Raw genomic sequence first — 18,948 nt, forward strand, 5'->3', positions numbered from 1 at the left:
CCAAGATATACGACGCTGTTACTGGGATTGGAGCTAATTACCACCCAGAAGCGACGTACGCATACAATCCATGCACACAGCGATGAAAGAATATGTGCACAGACACGCATGCACTCAAACGGATTCATACGGATGATTCTGCGTGTATAGAAAGAGAGTTTATTCGTCGACTGGCTTGGCTCGTATACGGTGTTTATAATAGCGAAAATCAACGTCGTGTTCTGAACTCCGGTAGGTGACCTCATATCAGAGGACCGCGCGCTCATGGCTTTTCATAGCTATCCGACCTCGGGATCGTCCACGAGCCGATTTATTCCCTTGTAACGAGCCTCAGAAATAAAAGAAAAAATGAGAATAGTTCGACGAAGAGGTGCGCGCGCTCGAAAGCAAGGCGAAGCAAGGAAGCCACAACGAGCAACGAGAGGTATAATGATAAAGATGGGGATAGATGAAAAGGAGGAAAGAAAAAACAACGACGGAGAAAAGTCTTAACCCCTTTCCTTTGGACGATATATATTCCTCTTGACCGTCGACTTCGTCATCTTCCCATTCGTATATATCAAGAGACGCGAGACGCGTACTTGTGTCTGCGTACCTGGGCCATTACAATCCGTCTCTCAAGACTCTGAGATTCCTCGTCTCGTCATCGTCATTATCATTTACCATCGTTACGCGTTCCTTCATCGCGTAATACACCGAGAACTCTGCCGCGAATTACATTCCCGCGGTATTTCTTTCCGAAGTATATATTTGGAGCTCTACACATTTCGTAATAATACTTTTGCTATTTTAGAAGAGGAAACACTCGAGTCTAATCGTTAACTACCGAATGAGAAAATCCCGTAGGAAAAGCCGAAATAATTTGATCGATTCCCGTGGAAAAAACGGAGAGAAGAACCGAGGCATGGAGAAAAGCAGAGAATAGCAGAGTATCACGCATCAAGCCGAGTCAGACAAAGTTGCAAAATCATAAAAATCATGAAATCTGAAATCATGAATGAGAAAAAAAATTATATCGCAACTTCATACGAAGTCATACGAAAATAAAAAATCGAATGAAAAACTCCTACAAAATCGTGCAATATCGCATACCAAATCATAAAATCATACATAATCAAGATCGTAAAAAGGGAGAAAAAGAAAAATCGTACTTGTGATCGCACTCAAACGAAATTGTCCAAATATATACCAAACAAATTCAGGCACGAAAGCGAAAACTGTTTCGGTGTGAGAAACGAGAAAAACGGAGCAGAGAAAGATACGGAAGAAAAGAAACGAACGTATGAGGAATAAAGAGCTGGAGAGAGAGAGAGGAAGAGAAAATCTGGAAGCTGGCGTGCTGTTAGCGATCTTCTAGATGGTTCGGGGTCATGAGGCGAGGTCAACGACGACATCGGAGAAATCACTGATACAAATGAGCCCGAGACATTTGAAAAAGATTCAAACTCTCTTTCGTTCTTTCCTTTTCTCACTGGCGTTACGAAATAAATGACGTAATTAGGGATATTAAGGGGACACGATTTGGTGTGGATTTTAAACTGGATTCCAAAAATTCCAAAGTGCGTAAGCAAAAACTACCGCGGTTACAACCAACACACGACGAAATGAAATCTCTTTTATCCCCTCCCTCCTGCCGGCCCCCTGCGCGCTCGCTCTCTTTTATTTTCTTTCCTTTTCTTATACCTCCTCGAGATAAGTAGTCGCTTTTTGCATGTACTCGTCGTGTGATAAAATGCTTGTAACCCCACTTGCGCTATGATGTTTTATTTCTCGGAATTCCTTCGAGTAGTGCGGAATCTTTTTAAAAAATCGATCGCATGGAATTCGCGTATTAATCTGAATGAGCTCTTGTGCAAAATGAAGCTTAACGCTGACTCAACGTTTCGGATGAGTTTACGCGGTGTCTCTTGTCGCCTGGCGATTCCATCCGGACTCAGGGTGGAGTTGAAAAGTTTGAAAAAGCCCTTGCCCACGAATAGATTTTCACTCTATTTTGCCAATAATTTGATAACAATGCGAGACAATCTATACGGTGCTCCGCGATAAAAATATGCCCGACTTGGCCGCGCAATTTGGACCTCGGAATCGTCTCGAGCAAAAAAATAAAAAACCATTCAAATATTTCTGGGTTTCACATGGTCAGTTGCGGAATGTATGGATACCGAGGGATGCATAAAAATCGGCGATAAAAGTAACTACGAAAGAAACACTAACAGATAAAACTGCTACAATTTATTTCTCGTTAAGGGAAGATGCCAACTTTTTTTATACCAGACGAGTCAAATGTCGTTCGAATAAAAATAATTCAGTTAAAGGAGAAAAAAGGCGTACATTAATCGACAATCCCGCAAGAAATTATACAACTCCATAAAGTCCATCTAATTGTATTTGACGCATGTTAATACAAACACACATGTCCTATGCATTATGCACACATTTGTGTGCGCGTGTGTGTGCACGGGTGTACTCGACGGAGTGTGCGGACGAGCTCGAGGGCGAGAAAAGATCGCGAGAAGAGATCGGTGAGAGGAGAATCCTCCTTATTGGATGCTTATAAAAGCTGGTAAAAGTTACGTAAGGCTCTACTGAAGTGGCGCGACGAGCAAGCGAAGACGAGAGAACAGCCTCGAGCTCACCCCGAGCACCAATTACCAAGCGTAACTATTCATATCGGTATGAATAATCTCCGAGAAATCCAACTACACATAGATATCCGTATAAATTTATAAACGTTAAGGAAACTGTGAAGCAGATAGCAATAGTGCTATAAACTCGTATATACGTATGTATATGCACATAAGTATATGTATGTGGACTTTTAATGTCGACTTTGCGTTTATTGCTAGGGCAAAATTCAACGACGCGATGCAAACAAAGTGTCAAAACTCTGTGTACCAGCAACATAAACTCTCGTCACAACATTATTTTATCATTTATTATGAATAATGATGCTACGAAAAAATAACAACGATAATGGGGTATTACAACTTTTTTTGAAAACGGATTTAAATTTATGCTGAGATCGTAATGAAGGAGTAGAATTTTTATTTTTGTTTTATAAGAGCGAAAGGGGTCTTGAGAACCATTTTTTACTTATGATTTTGAATTATCGCGGGGAAACGCCACGCTGTTTCGGTTCGTGACGTCACTCCGTTGGTAAACAATACGATTGCGAAAAACCAAGAAACAAGATTTGTGAAAATAATGAGTTGTAATGTACATCATTGGTGTCTCGTGCCTGAATGCAATAATACAAGTGTAAAAACACCACGGAAACTGTGGATTCATCGCCACCGTCAACGTATTTATCATTGGCAGATTTGAACTTTCTGCTTTCACAAAACCCTCTTCCATGAAGCGATTTTAATAAAATAATTGATAAAAAGCCACAAACGTGATGATAACTTGTAAAATTTCAAAATAACACAGAGCGCAAGATAAAAATCTAGATTGTTTACCATCTGTGACGTCACGTTGGAGTCCAATATGGCGGGTGGCGTTTTAGAAATTTGAAAAACAGATGAAAAAATACGACTTTTAAAATTGAGTTACACAATTTACGTCGCATTTTTATGAATAAATATTTACGTTTCTCATTTACTTTTTACGAAATCTATATTTTTTCTTACATGCTGTAAAATACCCTATTGTGAAGGTCGCGTAACAATAAATTACCTCGATAATCTTTGTCATCAATCTCGGTTACCAATTTTACAAAACCCCTCGGTTACCAATTTTCGTAGAAATCTGAAAACTTTTTTTTCCGGCATTTTGGGCACTTGACGTGGAAAGTGTCTTGCCACCTAAAGGGTTAACGCAGGAAAGCACCGATAAGATCGAGGCGAAACAGGGTGAGGAGGAAATATCGTAATTCTCAAAAATTCGAGAAGCTCTATCTTCATTCTTACCGTGTCGAAAACCAAGAATCGTAATGGAATTCGTGGAATTTGTAAGAAAATAAAAATCTTGAAGCACAATAAGGTATCACTGAAAAATTGGTGGATTTTTTTCACCGCGATTTCAATCCAATCCACCTTAAGGGCCTCTTTAAAAAAGAGTCGTAAAAAAATGAGGATTTCTTCAAAATTTCAATGTTTTAGATAGACATTATTTTTACTGTGAGATATGATTTGAGAAACGCGTTGAATTATCGCTCCGACTCATCCCGTAGAACATTCAACTCAATAAGAAAGCCACGTGGAGATCTAGGATCAAGTGGGAGCGTGCCCATAAGCACGGTCATTGATATGTGTGTGCGCACGTCGCCGTGGCGCGAACGAGGCAAACGCGCACGAGAAAGCCGTCGACGTCTTCTCGGACACACGGGTGACTCTTTCTCGCGAGACTCCCGAGGTTTTTCAAGACCTTCGAGAGATCCTTCGCGAGCTCAAGCGCGCGCGAACGATCGTGGATGCTGTGAAGTTACGGGGCGAAAGGGTAAGGGTGGCCGAGAGGGAAGGGGGCTGATTGCGCGGGATTCCCGCTTTGAAGTGGCACCGCCGATGTTTCCGAGACCGTCTTTCCGACTCGTTACCACTCTCTGATCATTTCTCTCTCTTTCTTTTTTCCTTCCTCCGCCATTCGTCCTCTCTCTTTCTCCCTCGTCGTATGGCCCACGGGTACGTGAATTTCTCATCCAAAAATTGGTGCAAGACTGACGTCTAGCTTCATTTATTCTGTCAAATACAGCAAAAGCACCGATCACATTTTTTAATCTTGAAAGCATCGAAAATTGAAAAGAGAGCCATCGAAGATACCAACTTCCAAGTACTTTTTCAGGGGTACCTCCGTCTCTTTTTATACCGGGCAGAAACTGGTAAAGGAAAATAAGGAAGGGGTTTCTCTGCATTGATCCTAAAACCTCATCACTGTTTGAAACAAGTACCAAATACAAGCATCCGAGTCGTCCCTTTTTCCTTGTCCCTTCGTAATTACAATTTCTCAACGAAAAATGTTTCGTCAAGCATCATTATAGGACGAAGGCAATTCAAATCTGTCACAATCCGTAGCAACGAAATTGATTGACGAACATCGAATTGATACACGCAATAAAATTCACAAAATTTTTACTGCACAGAAAAAGGATCTTCGAGGGTGATCGCGTTCGATGGAAGATGCTCGTGAGTCAAAATTGATATAGAACATAAGCAGCACGTTCCTCGAAGCCCATCAAAAGTCACGTCCTGTGTGTATAGTTGGATACGCGCAGAAGCAGTCTCTCGGGTGAAGCGGACAAAATCTTAATTAGGCCACCGTCGGCACCCACTTTTCAATTTCTCACCCCGCGCTACCCATTTTGATCTCTCTCGCGTCCCGCCATGTCCGAGATCTCAACAACGTCGTTCGCTCTTTCCACTGGCCAGCAAAAAACTTAATTCCTCATTCCCTCTCGCTCTCTCTCTCTCTGCGCTTCACTCTCCTTTTCCCTTCTTTCTTCTGCCTTTCAACCGTTTCCTTTCTCTCTCCGTCTGCTCTCATTCGCACGCGCTCAGCTCCTCGTCGTTTTCGTTCCTTTCTTATTTTCCCTCGTCTTCCCGCTCCTCGTCTACCAAAGCGTTGTCATTAACTGTCGTTCCGTTTCGTCCAGGACCGGCACACGCGAGAGAATGCGCTTGAGAAGCCAAGAGAATGGGCTCGGGAGCTCATTCGTTATCTAACATCTGGAATAACTAAAATATCTAATATCCAAAATTCGGTTGGAAGTTTTTAACGAATTTTGCCAAAATTTCGGAATAAGTCCATCACGCTTGTGCATGGTTCAACGGACAAAAACATCGATCAGCTCAGAAATTTATCGTCAACTACACAAGACTCGTTTATAGGACGAATTTCCACCGGCGAAGATGATGACGAGTGGGAAGCATCGTTCCCTCCGCGGGGAGGATGAAAATGTTGAACATTGGGATCGCGTCCCCGCATTCGGTGTCTCATACGAAGGGCACACCGGCAATTACATCGGAGAACAATTACAGGTTGGCACGTCTACCTCTCTCGGTGCAATCGTTCGCTTTTTCTCTCAGCCGCTCTCGGGATTCCACCGGCGCAGAAGGATGCCGCGCGAGTAAACCTTTTCTCATCGCGGTCTCTCTCCTCGTCTCCTCTTCATTTAGCTCTCCGGGGCTTTTCTCTTGTCTCGTATCGCTCTTGCTCTTGCACCGATTCCACTTCAATTTTTCCACTTCTCCGTGCCTCATTCGTGCTCTTTATGCGACTCCCCGTGTCTTTTATTTGTTCCTCCAAGTCTCCCCTTTTTCCTTCCTTCCCTGTCCCTTCTCACCTCGCGCTCCCTTTCTTCACGGCTGCGATAAGGGCTCGATTGAAAAACCATTGATTAAAAAATGAATTTACTGACTCAATGAAATCGGAGTTAAAGTGGCTCTATTAATCGGTAAAGACGATGCTAGCTGGGGCATTATACAAATTAGACCGTTGAGATATGATTTTAAGGGAAAAATCGTATTTAACGAGCTCAACCGCGTTATCAGGCAATTTGTCTCAAAGTGATTAAATTTCTTCTTAGAAAAGTTGTATTCCCCATGCTGACAGTGCAAACGGAATCTCGTTGATCGTTAGGAAGCGATGATCGTCCGGGGTGCCTTAACGCGCCGAGGTTCACAGGTCGTCCACGAATGCCGCGATGATTGGCGGAATGCGCGCGGTTTTACGATCGCGCATGCGCCTGCGCGCGTGCACGCAGCGCACCGAAGGGTGGAGGGAAGGAAAAAATGTATTTTAAAGAAGAAGAAAAAACGAAGAAAAACGTGACGAAGTGAGTGAAATAAAAAGTTTGTGAGGCCAGTGGTGTGCTGTGGGGAATAGCTGGCCACAGAAAACCTGGATAATACTTGGTGGTAGTTATAATTTGATGCGACGGGGCTATAAAGATGAAATTACACCTAGTGCGAGGGCAAAGCATTAAATGGCTATAATTTTCGTGGAAAGTAAACATCGGGGGGAGCAAGAGGGGCGTTTGTGTGCACGATGAATAGTTGAAAGTGGACCTTTGTCCATTGTAGCCTGAAAACGAGCACGTTCGGATACAGACGCGTAAGATTTTCGCCCATATCTGAATATTACTAATTTTCCTCATCCATATTGTCGTTCTTCAACGATGAAAACAGCATTTTAAAACGATTTTTTCGGCCAAGGGGTCTAACAGCGAGATATGCTTCTGCGGATAAATCAAATGCGGCTATCACAAGAAAAAAGTTGAATCGGGAAAGGGGAAGTAGAAGAGAAATGAAGGTGCGAAAGTGCGTTGAAAGGATAATGAAAGGTTGAACAGTGGCCTCAACGCGTTTCGTACTGTTTATCGATGAGAAAGTGCACATAAGAATTAGCAGCGTTGCGTTCGTAATCGATGTAGAAGCCGGACGCGTCCGCGCTCATGTGCTTCAACACCCCGGCCACAGCGCACTCTCCTATATAATCTCAGAGGCGTGTAGCTGCGCTCACACGAATACGAGAGAACACGCGCTGCCATAGACCGCGAAATCAAAAATCGGCTCGGGAAAACAAATAAACGAAGGAATCGAATAATAAATAAAAAGAAAAGTGGAATGATGGGATTACGAGGATATAAAGATCTTCTACAAATCAAGCCAACACCTTTCGACACCGGCAATTTGCTAATAACGCCACCACGCTCTCTCTCTCTCTCTCTCTCTCTCTCTCTCTCTCTCTCTCTCTCTCGTTTTCTTTCTCCGTAACAACTTAATTCGGGGCCCCGTAGCCGCCCGATCAAACAAACTGGTAACCACCACTCAATTCGAGCCTAATAACAACGGGGCGTGCGTGGCTCCGCGAGAGGGTCGAGACCCGAACGAACCAACAACGAACTCTTTACCGCGGTAACTTTTCATACCCTCAACATAAATATAACTATATGAGGGGCTATGCACGCACCGAGCTGCGACGAGACCGAGTGAGAATCATCTTTTGGGGCACTCGGACGAGCGAGCCGCACATTTCGTACGGTCAATTATCCAACTTTTCATAATCGATCGACGGCCCCGCGACCAAAATATTCTGGCGGCTTCGACCCGATGGGATCACATCCATCGCACCATCAATTCCTACTAAAATTCTTCTAATAAAATGTTTTTTAAAAAAACGTAAAAACTCTTTCACGTAAGAAAATAGTAGTAAACTTTAAAAAGCCTTTAATAAAATAAATGTCGAGAGGTATCTTTTTCTTTCAGACTTTTTAAGGTAACTACTGTACTGCAAGCTAGTCAAATGAGTGCTAAATTTTCAAAACGTTTTTAATTAAGTTTAACGTATCGATTAAATATTTTGTTAGTGGATTTGTATTACAACATATCTTATTAAGACGTAGAAATATTAAAACCGCTAGGTTTGCAAAACCATCAACTGATAAATGCAAAATTTCCACGCTGACACATTTTCACTGGTATTTTTCAAAGAATTGTCTGCGTTTTTTCATCGATTTTATTGCAACAAGTCTCATTTTATTCGTCAACTGGTCCTCTATTAATCCACCGTATGGTTGTTTTTTCAACTTGATCGTTTCACCGTTGCAGCTAATCGTTCATTGAGTGAAAAAACTTTTTCATTCATAGTTTCTGAAGGAATGAATTTAAAGGGAAATCTACGTGGTGAATTCGTAGAGGATCAGTTGAGGAACAAAATGAGACTTGGTGCAATAATTCGGTTAAAAAATAGAGATGATTCTTTGAAAAATACCTGTGAAAATGTGTCATCATGGAAATTTGCATCTATCACTTGATAGTTTTGCAAAACTATCATTACAAATATTTTTTTACGTTAATAAGATATGCTTGAATACATATCTACCAACAATAAATTTAATCGATACGTTGAAGTTGGTCTAAAAGCGTCTTGAAAATTTAGCACTCATTTGACTAGCATGCAGTACTATTTTCTTATATTGAGGAATTTCGCAGTCGGGAGTTTTCACGTTTATTCAAAACATTTTTTCATCTCACGTTTTTTAAAGTTCATCATTTTTTTAATGAGAAAACCCAGCACAGCGTCAACTCGACACTGGGCAGCAGTTCACCACCGCATTGTTTCCGTATATCTATGCATATAATGTAGAGTTGACTAATTGGCCACTTGGAAACAGCAGCTCGAAGTGAAAGTAGCAGCGCACAACCGTGCGAAGTTGTCGATAATCGAGCACTACCTTAAATGCTCAATATGGAAAAATAAACTTGAACATAAACATCAGTTTTCTCAGCGACTTCACTACAGATCTTGACAAATCATGTCTAAGAACACTGTCCGTCACTTCTAGAAAGAACAAGCAAAAATTGGTCAAAACGAGTGCGACCACTCCAGAGAAACTTGCTTCAAAAAAATACCCCCTGTCAGCTGATCGCAGTGAAACGCACAACTCCCGTCTTTTTGCGGGCAGTCGGGAGTTAAAAAAAACTCGCCTGTAAAACGTGCCAAAATTCATCTCATTACAAGCCTACGCGAAGAGACTTTTATAGCAAAAATTACTATGTTTTTATAGTAACGTCGGACCACATCGATATTATAATAATAATCGCTACAGAGTGTGTCAAATATAATGCAAAAGTTTGGGGGGAACTGTTACCACAGTTCATTGTAAATAACGCGCTGTACTATATCGAAAATGAACATCGAACGAATTTTCATCAAAAACATAGTAAATAATGAAATGATTTGATGAAAATTTAGGAAATAACATAGCAGTCGTTTCGCTGTGCTTTACCAAAAATTGCATAGTTTCGTATTTTCCTTTTTACCGCATTGATTTTTTCTCAATAACATAGCAAAATTCATGCGCCCACCAATTCTATGAGGTGTTGCGAGTATAAATATGAAAATTAACCAGTGGCACATAGTAAAATTTCAAGCAATTTGTCCACTCCAATTGACCTAAATTTTGCCTGTCGTACATAGTAAAATTTGAGAGAACTGCTTTCGGTATCAAAACTATACTATGCACTTTGGTGAAATGTAATAGAATGGCGATATAGAACAGCATTTGCTATAAAACATAGCAAATTTTTGTAGCAAATTCATCCGAAATATTCGTATAAAAGTATCTCCTTGTATCGAACGTATTATACGCAGAAATGACATTTTTTATTTCAAGTCCTCGTGGAACGATAATTTTTTATGTTCTCTTTGATGATAGACGTACGACGGAAGACGATGTGTATCTGTAGATGCCTGGATATGTATATGGAGTTAAATGTGTTTTTACACTTACTATCTCGTCAAAACTCGAACGGCCAAGAGCTCACGATTTTACACCGTGATATATAGCTCTCCTTGGCGAACCCGGACGTGTTTGCGTTTTTCCGTATAGATGCTATACGGAGCCCCTTGGAAATCCCTTGGCAGTATATAAACGTATATATGGGTACGGATCGTACCGGACGAAGCGAGTTGCCCACGGTAGTAAACGTGTATACGCGTTGACTTTACACCGCAAGCTTTATGGCAACAGTACGGAAAGCGTGGAAGGGCGTTTCCTCCCTAAATACCAGAGATATATTAACCATTCACAATATTTCCCAAGGAATGGTGCACTTGAGCTTGTTAAAACGTGCCCGAGCGCGAGGAAATCGTTTGACACGGATTAATGATTATTTTATTAGCTTTTTAACAAATATTATTTTTTCCATTAATATTAAGCCGCTAGATTGTTTATCTTTTCATCTTTATTATCAAATGAGTTAATTTGCAACGAAACTTTAGCGACATGGGACAGGTGCTAAAATATTCCACGACAGCTTTCGGCTAAGATATTTTAAATTATCTTGGAATAAAAGATCGAGAGACTACATTATTTGGGAGGCTAAATCGCATAATGTGAAATTTCGCATAAATTTACGCAGCTCGGCATCGAAACGATTTGTGATCGCATTGTTTAGACAACGACGTTTCGACGAGCATAAAAGCTTTTTTCACTTTCGAAGCCAGTTGTTCGAAATCATTTTTGTTCCACACACACTCTCTATTGAATATTAGTTTTGTTTTCTCTTTCTTTGAGTTTTTTATCCTTTTATTTTTGTGTATCTCTGGCACGCTATTCGACCACCTAGAGAATAGGCACCACCCGCGGGGTGTCTCGTTCGAAAATCGTTTGTTTTCTTCACATTCGCCGCATATTATCTCCTTCACGCAGACCTTCTCATCATCGCCGTCGTCAATGTCGTTGTCAACGGGGTAGTGAGAGAGCGAGAAAGAGAGAAAGACTGTTTCAAGATTTCTCGTGACGCGACGCCTCGAAGAAAAAGCTCTTGCACGATACAGCAAATACCATTTAGGACGGGGAAAGAAAGAGAATTTTCGAGTAGACCGAGAAGAGGAATCAATTAGGTAGGCGCCGAAAACTGTTGAAGGATTCTCGGGACGAGAAAGGTGAAAGAATGTACAGTTGAACTTTCTATAAGTTTGCAGCCTCGAGTGACGAAACGACCTGCCATTTGCATGGAGGATTAAACTCGTAGGAGGATCATGACCGAATCCAACGGACGGTTGAAAAGAGTGCAAATTAATCGGAAAAATGGTAAGGATCAAGTCCAATTTGCTGTTAATACCAGCCCCGAATTCTTGCTCGAACAATTGACCCGAAATCGACGACGAGAGGACCCTCGACTTATCCCAAATTCAACTGTATAATAAAAATTTCTACGAAAGCCACGATCCACGATAAGTACTGCGAAAAAAGTGAGAAATAAAAATTTGTGTGACTATACTAGAATCATTAGAAATTCAAATGAGCCGATTGAAAAACACCTGTGCGAGGAAAGTAAAAGCTGTTCACGCGGTAGCTTAAACGTGTCGGCAGGGTTTGGTCTCTTATTCTTCTTCTTGCATACACCCTCCAATCATTTCTATGTCTCCCATCCGTTTCTACAGACTCGTTCTTCCTCGCTTTTTTTCTTCCCCTCCTCGCGCCTTTTATTCTACGCGGGCTCTCGCTAATTCTCTACTAGGACTAATTTTTTCAACACGTGTGTATACGCGTGACTGAAAAAACACGCACGTGGTGAAAAATTGATGGTTATTATGATATAGTGTTCACAATGATCGGCAACACCGAACTGTACCATTAAGCTTATTATATATTCTATTTGCACAATAGAATCCGCAAGTGCATACAATGTCCTCTATATATGTGGTAGGGCGCATGAGTCTTGTGAGCATAAATTAGTGGTTCTTCGAGCTCGGGCACAACCTCATTTTCGTAAGATCCAACAATTTTCGCCACATCGAACCTTACTTTTCTTATCTCAATCTACGATTTCATGGAACATCGAGAATGGACAGGGTGAGAATAAAAAATTAGAATGACTTAAAATTTGGAACAGCTCAATAAATCTCGAGTTTATAAATTTCGAATGATCGTACGGAGACAGATCAATTCGACTAGAGCTTTGAAGGTCGGAAATAAAGGAGAAACCTCAAATTTCGAAGGACGTTTACGTCGAAAATATAACGTAACAATCGCCCATAGAAGGACGATTGGAATATCGATTTTCGGGAAATTTGACTATCGCTCTTTCGATTCGTAAATTACTGTAATCAGCAATACTGCGAATGTTCACGATTTCGAAAATATAATAACGAAAGAGCGAATATTAAATCGAACGGTCAAAATAGAGAAACGCTAGAAAGTCGACCGATCGAAATAAAGAAATGCAGTGGAACTCAAAATACACGCTTCTCACTCACTCACTCACTCAGACTCGTAATCCCCAACTTCGACCATCGCCATTTTGTAGGCTCGGAAAATTCGCTTTCGATTTTTTGCTTCTCTGTATTCTGGTCTGTCATTTTGAATTCGAAAATATGAACTTTTGACATTCGTACGGTCCGTGAAAATAGCATTTGAAATGAAAACTGTGGAAAAATATATTTTCTATAGTAAATACGAATTCGAAAAAGGAATGTTCGATTAAACACGTAATCTGCTAAATAGTCGATCGGGAATAAGAATTTCGAATGACTTATTTTCCTCCAATCTGATATTACAGCTTTTAAAATTTCGAAACATCGACCCTTCTCAAATTCGGTTATTCGACATATTGAGCCTCACCCGTAAATCGTACTTGGAATCTCGTGAGGATTTTAGAGCTGCGGAAATGATGTCCGAAACGCTCTCCCAGCTTTTCCCAATAAGCGTAAATCATCCCCGAGTAAATATTGAAATAAACCTTTTCAAGATTATATTTCTTCGTTAGAATTAATAACGACAAATATATTAAATTGGCCGAACGAATTACGACCTTCATCTTCACAGGGTTCCGCGAGCTCCGCGTGTTACGCAAGAAAAACCAATCCCCAATAATTTTTTAATCAGAAAAATTCATCGTGGGGATTCGCACAATAATCCGACGTACTCATTAACGCGGTGTTTTATCGTTGGACAGTCAACGAGAGGATTGTCGGTAGCAGCCACTGCGAGGATTTTCCATGTAGCTTATAGCTTATTCGCTATAAACACACGTGTCTAAAAGACGTCGTCGAGGCACGGCATCCCATCGCGGCAATATTAGTAAGGTGAAAAGGTTACGCGCATTAATTAGTCGCGACTGTCTCCCGTTCCTCGAGTGACGATGATGATCATTATTCGGGATGCGAGGCCGGAATAGAGAGCCGGAGAATAAGTTCTCATAACCATTCCTACTTTCCTCAACATTTTATGGCATTGCTCTTATCTCCAATCGCGACGAGTTCGTTGCGAAAAGTGGTGAAAAACATTTCTGTAAGGAAGGATCGTCGTTTAATGGCGGATAAAAATGGGAGAACGAGGGGCAAAATAACTGAAAGCTGCGAGCGTAGCTGTCGAGCGCTTTTCGGGCTTTTTTCTATATTCTAATTCCACGATTGAAAGATAACCAGCAGAAGAGATGTTCCGCGGAGATGAAAGCCTTATTTTTCTTGTACGAGTGACGACTGTGAAGAGAGTCATCGATAGGAGCGAAAAACGAGGAAAGAGAGCACGCGAGGCGGTGTACGAGGCATAAAATCGAACGAGAGAATCTCGTCGATCCGGTCAACGGACCCGTAGTTGAATCCGATTACTCAGGCCCCGCATCGCTCTCCATGAATTATTGAAGCTATCGCGTTTGCTCGAGTCACAAATACCGATAATTCCCAGTCAAAACTCCCGCGATAGCAAAGAAAAAAAAAAAAAAAAAGAAAGAAAGAAAATACACGAAAAATCCGATATTTTAGCCAAAAGGAAGTCACCGAAACTGAACTGCAGCGAGGAAACTTTTCCTTGCGCGATTGCGCTACGAAAATTAAATGATAAATTATTAATTGAGATACTGATCGGTGTACCTCTGTCAGTGGGAATCTTGTTAATCTCAATTGTACTACAATCATGGCTGGACATACTTCGATAACCGGGGGTAATGAAACTCGTGAGAAAGAGGGAGATATATTTGGCGTATATAGTTACGACTACGTACCGGCAACTATACACATCGAGAGTTGATGTACGATCGAGGGAGAAATGGCTGTCCGCGCGCCACCGCGTCCCGATAAATCTCTCGCAGATTTTTTTTCCGATCCGAGTCCGAGGGCGGGCGTTCACGAGTCTGGATGGGCCGCGAGAGAAAGAGTCGGAAAGAGAAAGACTAAAGAAGGAAACAAAGATGGAACGAGATAAAGAGAAAAGGGAAAAAAGATGAGAGTCTCGATCCCTCGGAGATGTGGAAGGAAGTGAGGAAGGCCCACCATCGAGTCTATATAGTTGTCTTTAGCCGCACGTCTTATAAATATATAACATTTTCATAAATATTAATGAAACGCGCCGGGGACCAATTGAGCCAAGTTTCCTTCGCGTTCTCTTTATCCTCCCCTCTCTCGTTTTCTGCCTCTTTTGTACAGCCGATGCCCGTACTCACGAAGCGACCTTCTCAAAAATCGGAGTTTCACAATTTGTTTTCAAAATCACGATATTTTATACAAATGCTTATGGAAGTGAAAAAAAAAAAAAAAAACATTTTTTTCAAGAGTTAGTACGTATGATTCGGTATTTGGTTGAACAGTTTACGACATCGACTCGATCAGCCGAATGGACGAAACGTACGAATGAAAACCCCCTTAATAATCGTAGTAAACTGCGCCGTGAAGAGGAAACCTGAAATCATGGAAATCAATGGTTTCGATTCAAGAAGCAAAACGTTGTCAAATAAATGCAGAAGTTGCCAAGCACATCGGATTACGAAGAAAAAATCACAAGGGAAGATAACTTGGACGCAAAAAATTATAACCACAAAAAATACGGAGACATTAGAAAAAAAAATTGCGACGAAACAAATTGAGATCAGAAAAATTTCAAAAATAAATATTACGAACCAAAAAATTGGAAGGAACAAATTTGGCCGTACGACTTGGCGCTTTACTCGACTTTCGAATTCGTGAGTGTGAGATACAGGTAAATTAGACAATTTCAACTACAAAACAAAAACAGCTGTAAAAGTTTGTCACTCAAATTGTTGTGAGAGTGCAAAAAAAAATTTCAAATGTAACCAAAGAATGTTAAATCAAATGATGAACAACGATGTTTTAAAATGTACTTGTTAGTCACTTTATTTTGCACTTATCGAAATTTGTCCTTAACAATTTTCCCTACGATACAACCGAAATCAGATATTTTTCGAAATGAACAATAAATTTTTATCTGAATAATGGTAATTCTGTTGTCGAAATAAAAAATCTGAAAATTCGCAACAAGTTCATCTTTAACCTTAGATAACTGTTGAAGGAGTGAATTTACCGAAAAATCATAAGAGATCTTATTTGTAGAGCGTTCGATTTTCTCCAAAAAATGATTTCTTTCGTTGCCACACGTTGACTTGCTCAGAGGGGAAAAAATGAGCTGTAAAAAGTGTCAAAAGCCCACGTCATTTATAAGGTAACTCCTGTACTGCGTGCTAGTCAAATGAGTGCTAAATTTTCAAAACGCTTTTAGACCAATTTCAACGTACCGATTAAACTTATTGTTGGTAGATATGTATTCAAGCATATCTTATTAACGTAAAAAAATATTTAAAATGATAGTTTTGCAAAACTATCAAGTGATAGATGCAAATTTCCATGATGACACATTTTCACAGGTATTTTTCAAAGAATCATCTCTATTTTTTAACCGAATTATTGCACCAAGTCTCATTTTGTTCCTCAACTGATCCTCTACGAATTCACCGCGTAGATTTTCCTTTGAACTCATTCCTTCAGAAATTATGAATGAAAAAGTTTTTTAACTCAATGAACGATTAGCTGCAACGGTGAAACGATCAAGTTGAAAAAACAACCACACGGTGGATTAATAGAGGACCAGTTGACGAACAAAACGAGACTTGTTGCAATAAAATCGATGAAAAAACGCGGATAATTCTTTGAAAAATACCAGTGAAAATGTGTCAGCGTGAAAATTTGCATTTATCAGTTGATGGTTTTGCAAAACTAACGTTTTTAATATTTTTACATCTTAATAAGATATGCTGTAATACAAATCCACTAACAATACATTTAATCGGTACGTTAAACTAGCCAAGTGTCGCATAAAAAATAGGGCGCAGCCTCCTTTCTATGTGAGCATTATTCGTTGTGAAATATGTCCCAAAAATCCTTCAAATTATCGTTAATTACTAGTAAAAAAAATATATGCTTGCGATATTTTACTAAAATTTCATAATTGCTCGTGATTTTGAAATTTTTATATTTGTTCTTTTGCGCACGCCCCTGCTAGAACGTATGCACATATACAAATGAACGCTCAGAAGCGCGTCAATCGTGACAACATTGTACACAGGCAACTGTTTGAGACGAGCGCAGCGTACTAAAGTATAGTGATAATCTGAAACTTTCCCACTCAAATTCTCATACAATTTTTATTACAATCATTTTTTTCTCAAAAACTAGACGGTAGATCATGTTTTTTTTTTTTTATTTTTTTTCGGAAGATACTCTAACACTGTGTTTTTTTTTTTTTTTTAATCAAAATCGTAAGTACCGTTCTCGAGTTATTTCGGTTCACATTTTTCATTTGACGATTACCATGAGTTCAGATGGAGAAACCGCAGAACTTTAACTTGCAATATCTGAAAAACTAAACCGTAGAATTACTTTTTTCTTTTTTTTTTTATCGATTCGTTAGATTTTTCTGCGCGACATATATATTTTTCAAAATTTTCGTCAGAAATCGGGTTTTGGTATTGGACAACAACCTTAATCAGAAAATATCTCATCTTTACATGAATATTAGGAGCTTATTCTGGCTCGATGTTTTCTCAGGTCTTGAACTAAAATTCTAGGGGGCGTCGCAGAGCCTACTGAAGAAGCTCACCGTAGTGCCACCTTGTATAAACTCGACGAAAGAACGATTAATTCTTGACGATTTTTGCGAGTCAGTTGGCCTCCGAAAAAATGAGGATGAACCAGTAAACACACGAGGCGGAGGAGCGCGTCGACGATGAGAAAAAAGTGAGCGTAAAGCCGCGCGATCGGAATTATTTAGTAGCTTTATTCAACTAATTTAATAGCGAGATCGACAAGGTAGGGGGACAAGGGTCGTCAGTAGATTGAATTACATAAAAAAAAATACCTATCGAAGGCAAATGTTGGCGTGCGGTCGAGAGAGAGAAAGAGAAGGGGGGGGGGGGGGGAGAGGGGGGAATCACTCGTTACATATGTATAGTTATCTATTCCGTGGGGATATCGCAAACTCCCGTCGACGTCGCCATGCTCGTCGTCGCATTGACGACGATTACGATGCGAGCGATCGCCTCGGTTGAGAATGTTTTCTTCTGGCGTTGCCGAGGACGTGGGCCCTTTATTGGATTTAGTCCCCTAATGATTTCGTCAAGCAAACGGATAAAAGAACCTGCCAACATTCCGCGAGTAAACGCGCAACCCGCGCTCGTTTCTCCATTCGAATTTGGCGCTGTTATATAGACAGGGACGCGGTACAGGGTGTCCCGATTTCGAAGGAAAAAATTCTCGCGGTTTGTTGTACCTTAAAAAAGTAACCTCTCTCAGTCCGAGTGCCCGGAGTTGTCTCTAAATTTTGTTTGCCAATAAATTAACTGGTTGAATGAGCACGGGCGCGCGACGCTCGTTACGATTCTGAAAAATGTTTGCGAGAGAGCCTGCCGAGTTGAAAAGACCGTGGAACTTGGAGAGCGGAAAATGACGGGCGAAAAAATTACGATTTCGGCAAGTGATTCCCAAATGGGACACCCTTTGCGTCGGAGATCTCTTTTCTGCGCTCGATGAGATCGGAGATAAAAGAGAATCGAAAAGGGAGAGATGATAAATAAAATATGAAATATCTACTTTCGGTGGAACAAGGAGAGCAGGGAAGATGTCACTCGTTAATGGCCATTTTCGTCACCTGAAATTTCGTAGCTGCGCGTTACGAGGCAAAACGTTTCAATTTTTTGTTCACGCATCGGCGCAAGGACACTTTTTTGTTTACATGTCTCCTCGCGATGCACGACGCGGCTGTAATAGATTTTCATTTTTTCCAAACAGATAATATTTGCGCTCGTTACACGTAAACAAATCAATTTTATTGAAATTTGATTTCTGAGCTCTTCCAGTCGTAATCGAATAGCAATTAAAGACCTTCAATCTTGAACTTGAGCTTTAAGGATAAAGCATAAAAGTGATTAGACGAAATTATTACAGCAGCGACGTTGAGGAAGATTTCATGGGAAAATAATTCTGTTGGACCGACGCGAATGGCACGATTGTAAATCACACGCATGATGAATTACATATACAATGCACAAATTAGTTTTTTCACGTTTTTTTTTTCTCGATACATATTTATGTATGCGTAGTTTTTAGACCGAAAGTACGAATCGTCCGAGCTTGACGAACGGTAGTTGTACGTATATCGTTATAGTCGCGAACGAGAGACTGAAAAGTCCGTGGGTAAAGAGTGAGGTTAAATCCGCT

The sequence above is a fragment of the Venturia canescens genome, chromosome 4, assembly GCF_019457755.1.
Source record: "Venturia canescens isolate UGA chromosome 4, ASM1945775v1, whole genome shotgun sequence".
Taxonomy (NCBI): Eukaryota; Metazoa; Arthropoda; class Insecta; order Hymenoptera; family Ichneumonidae; genus Venturia; species Venturia canescens.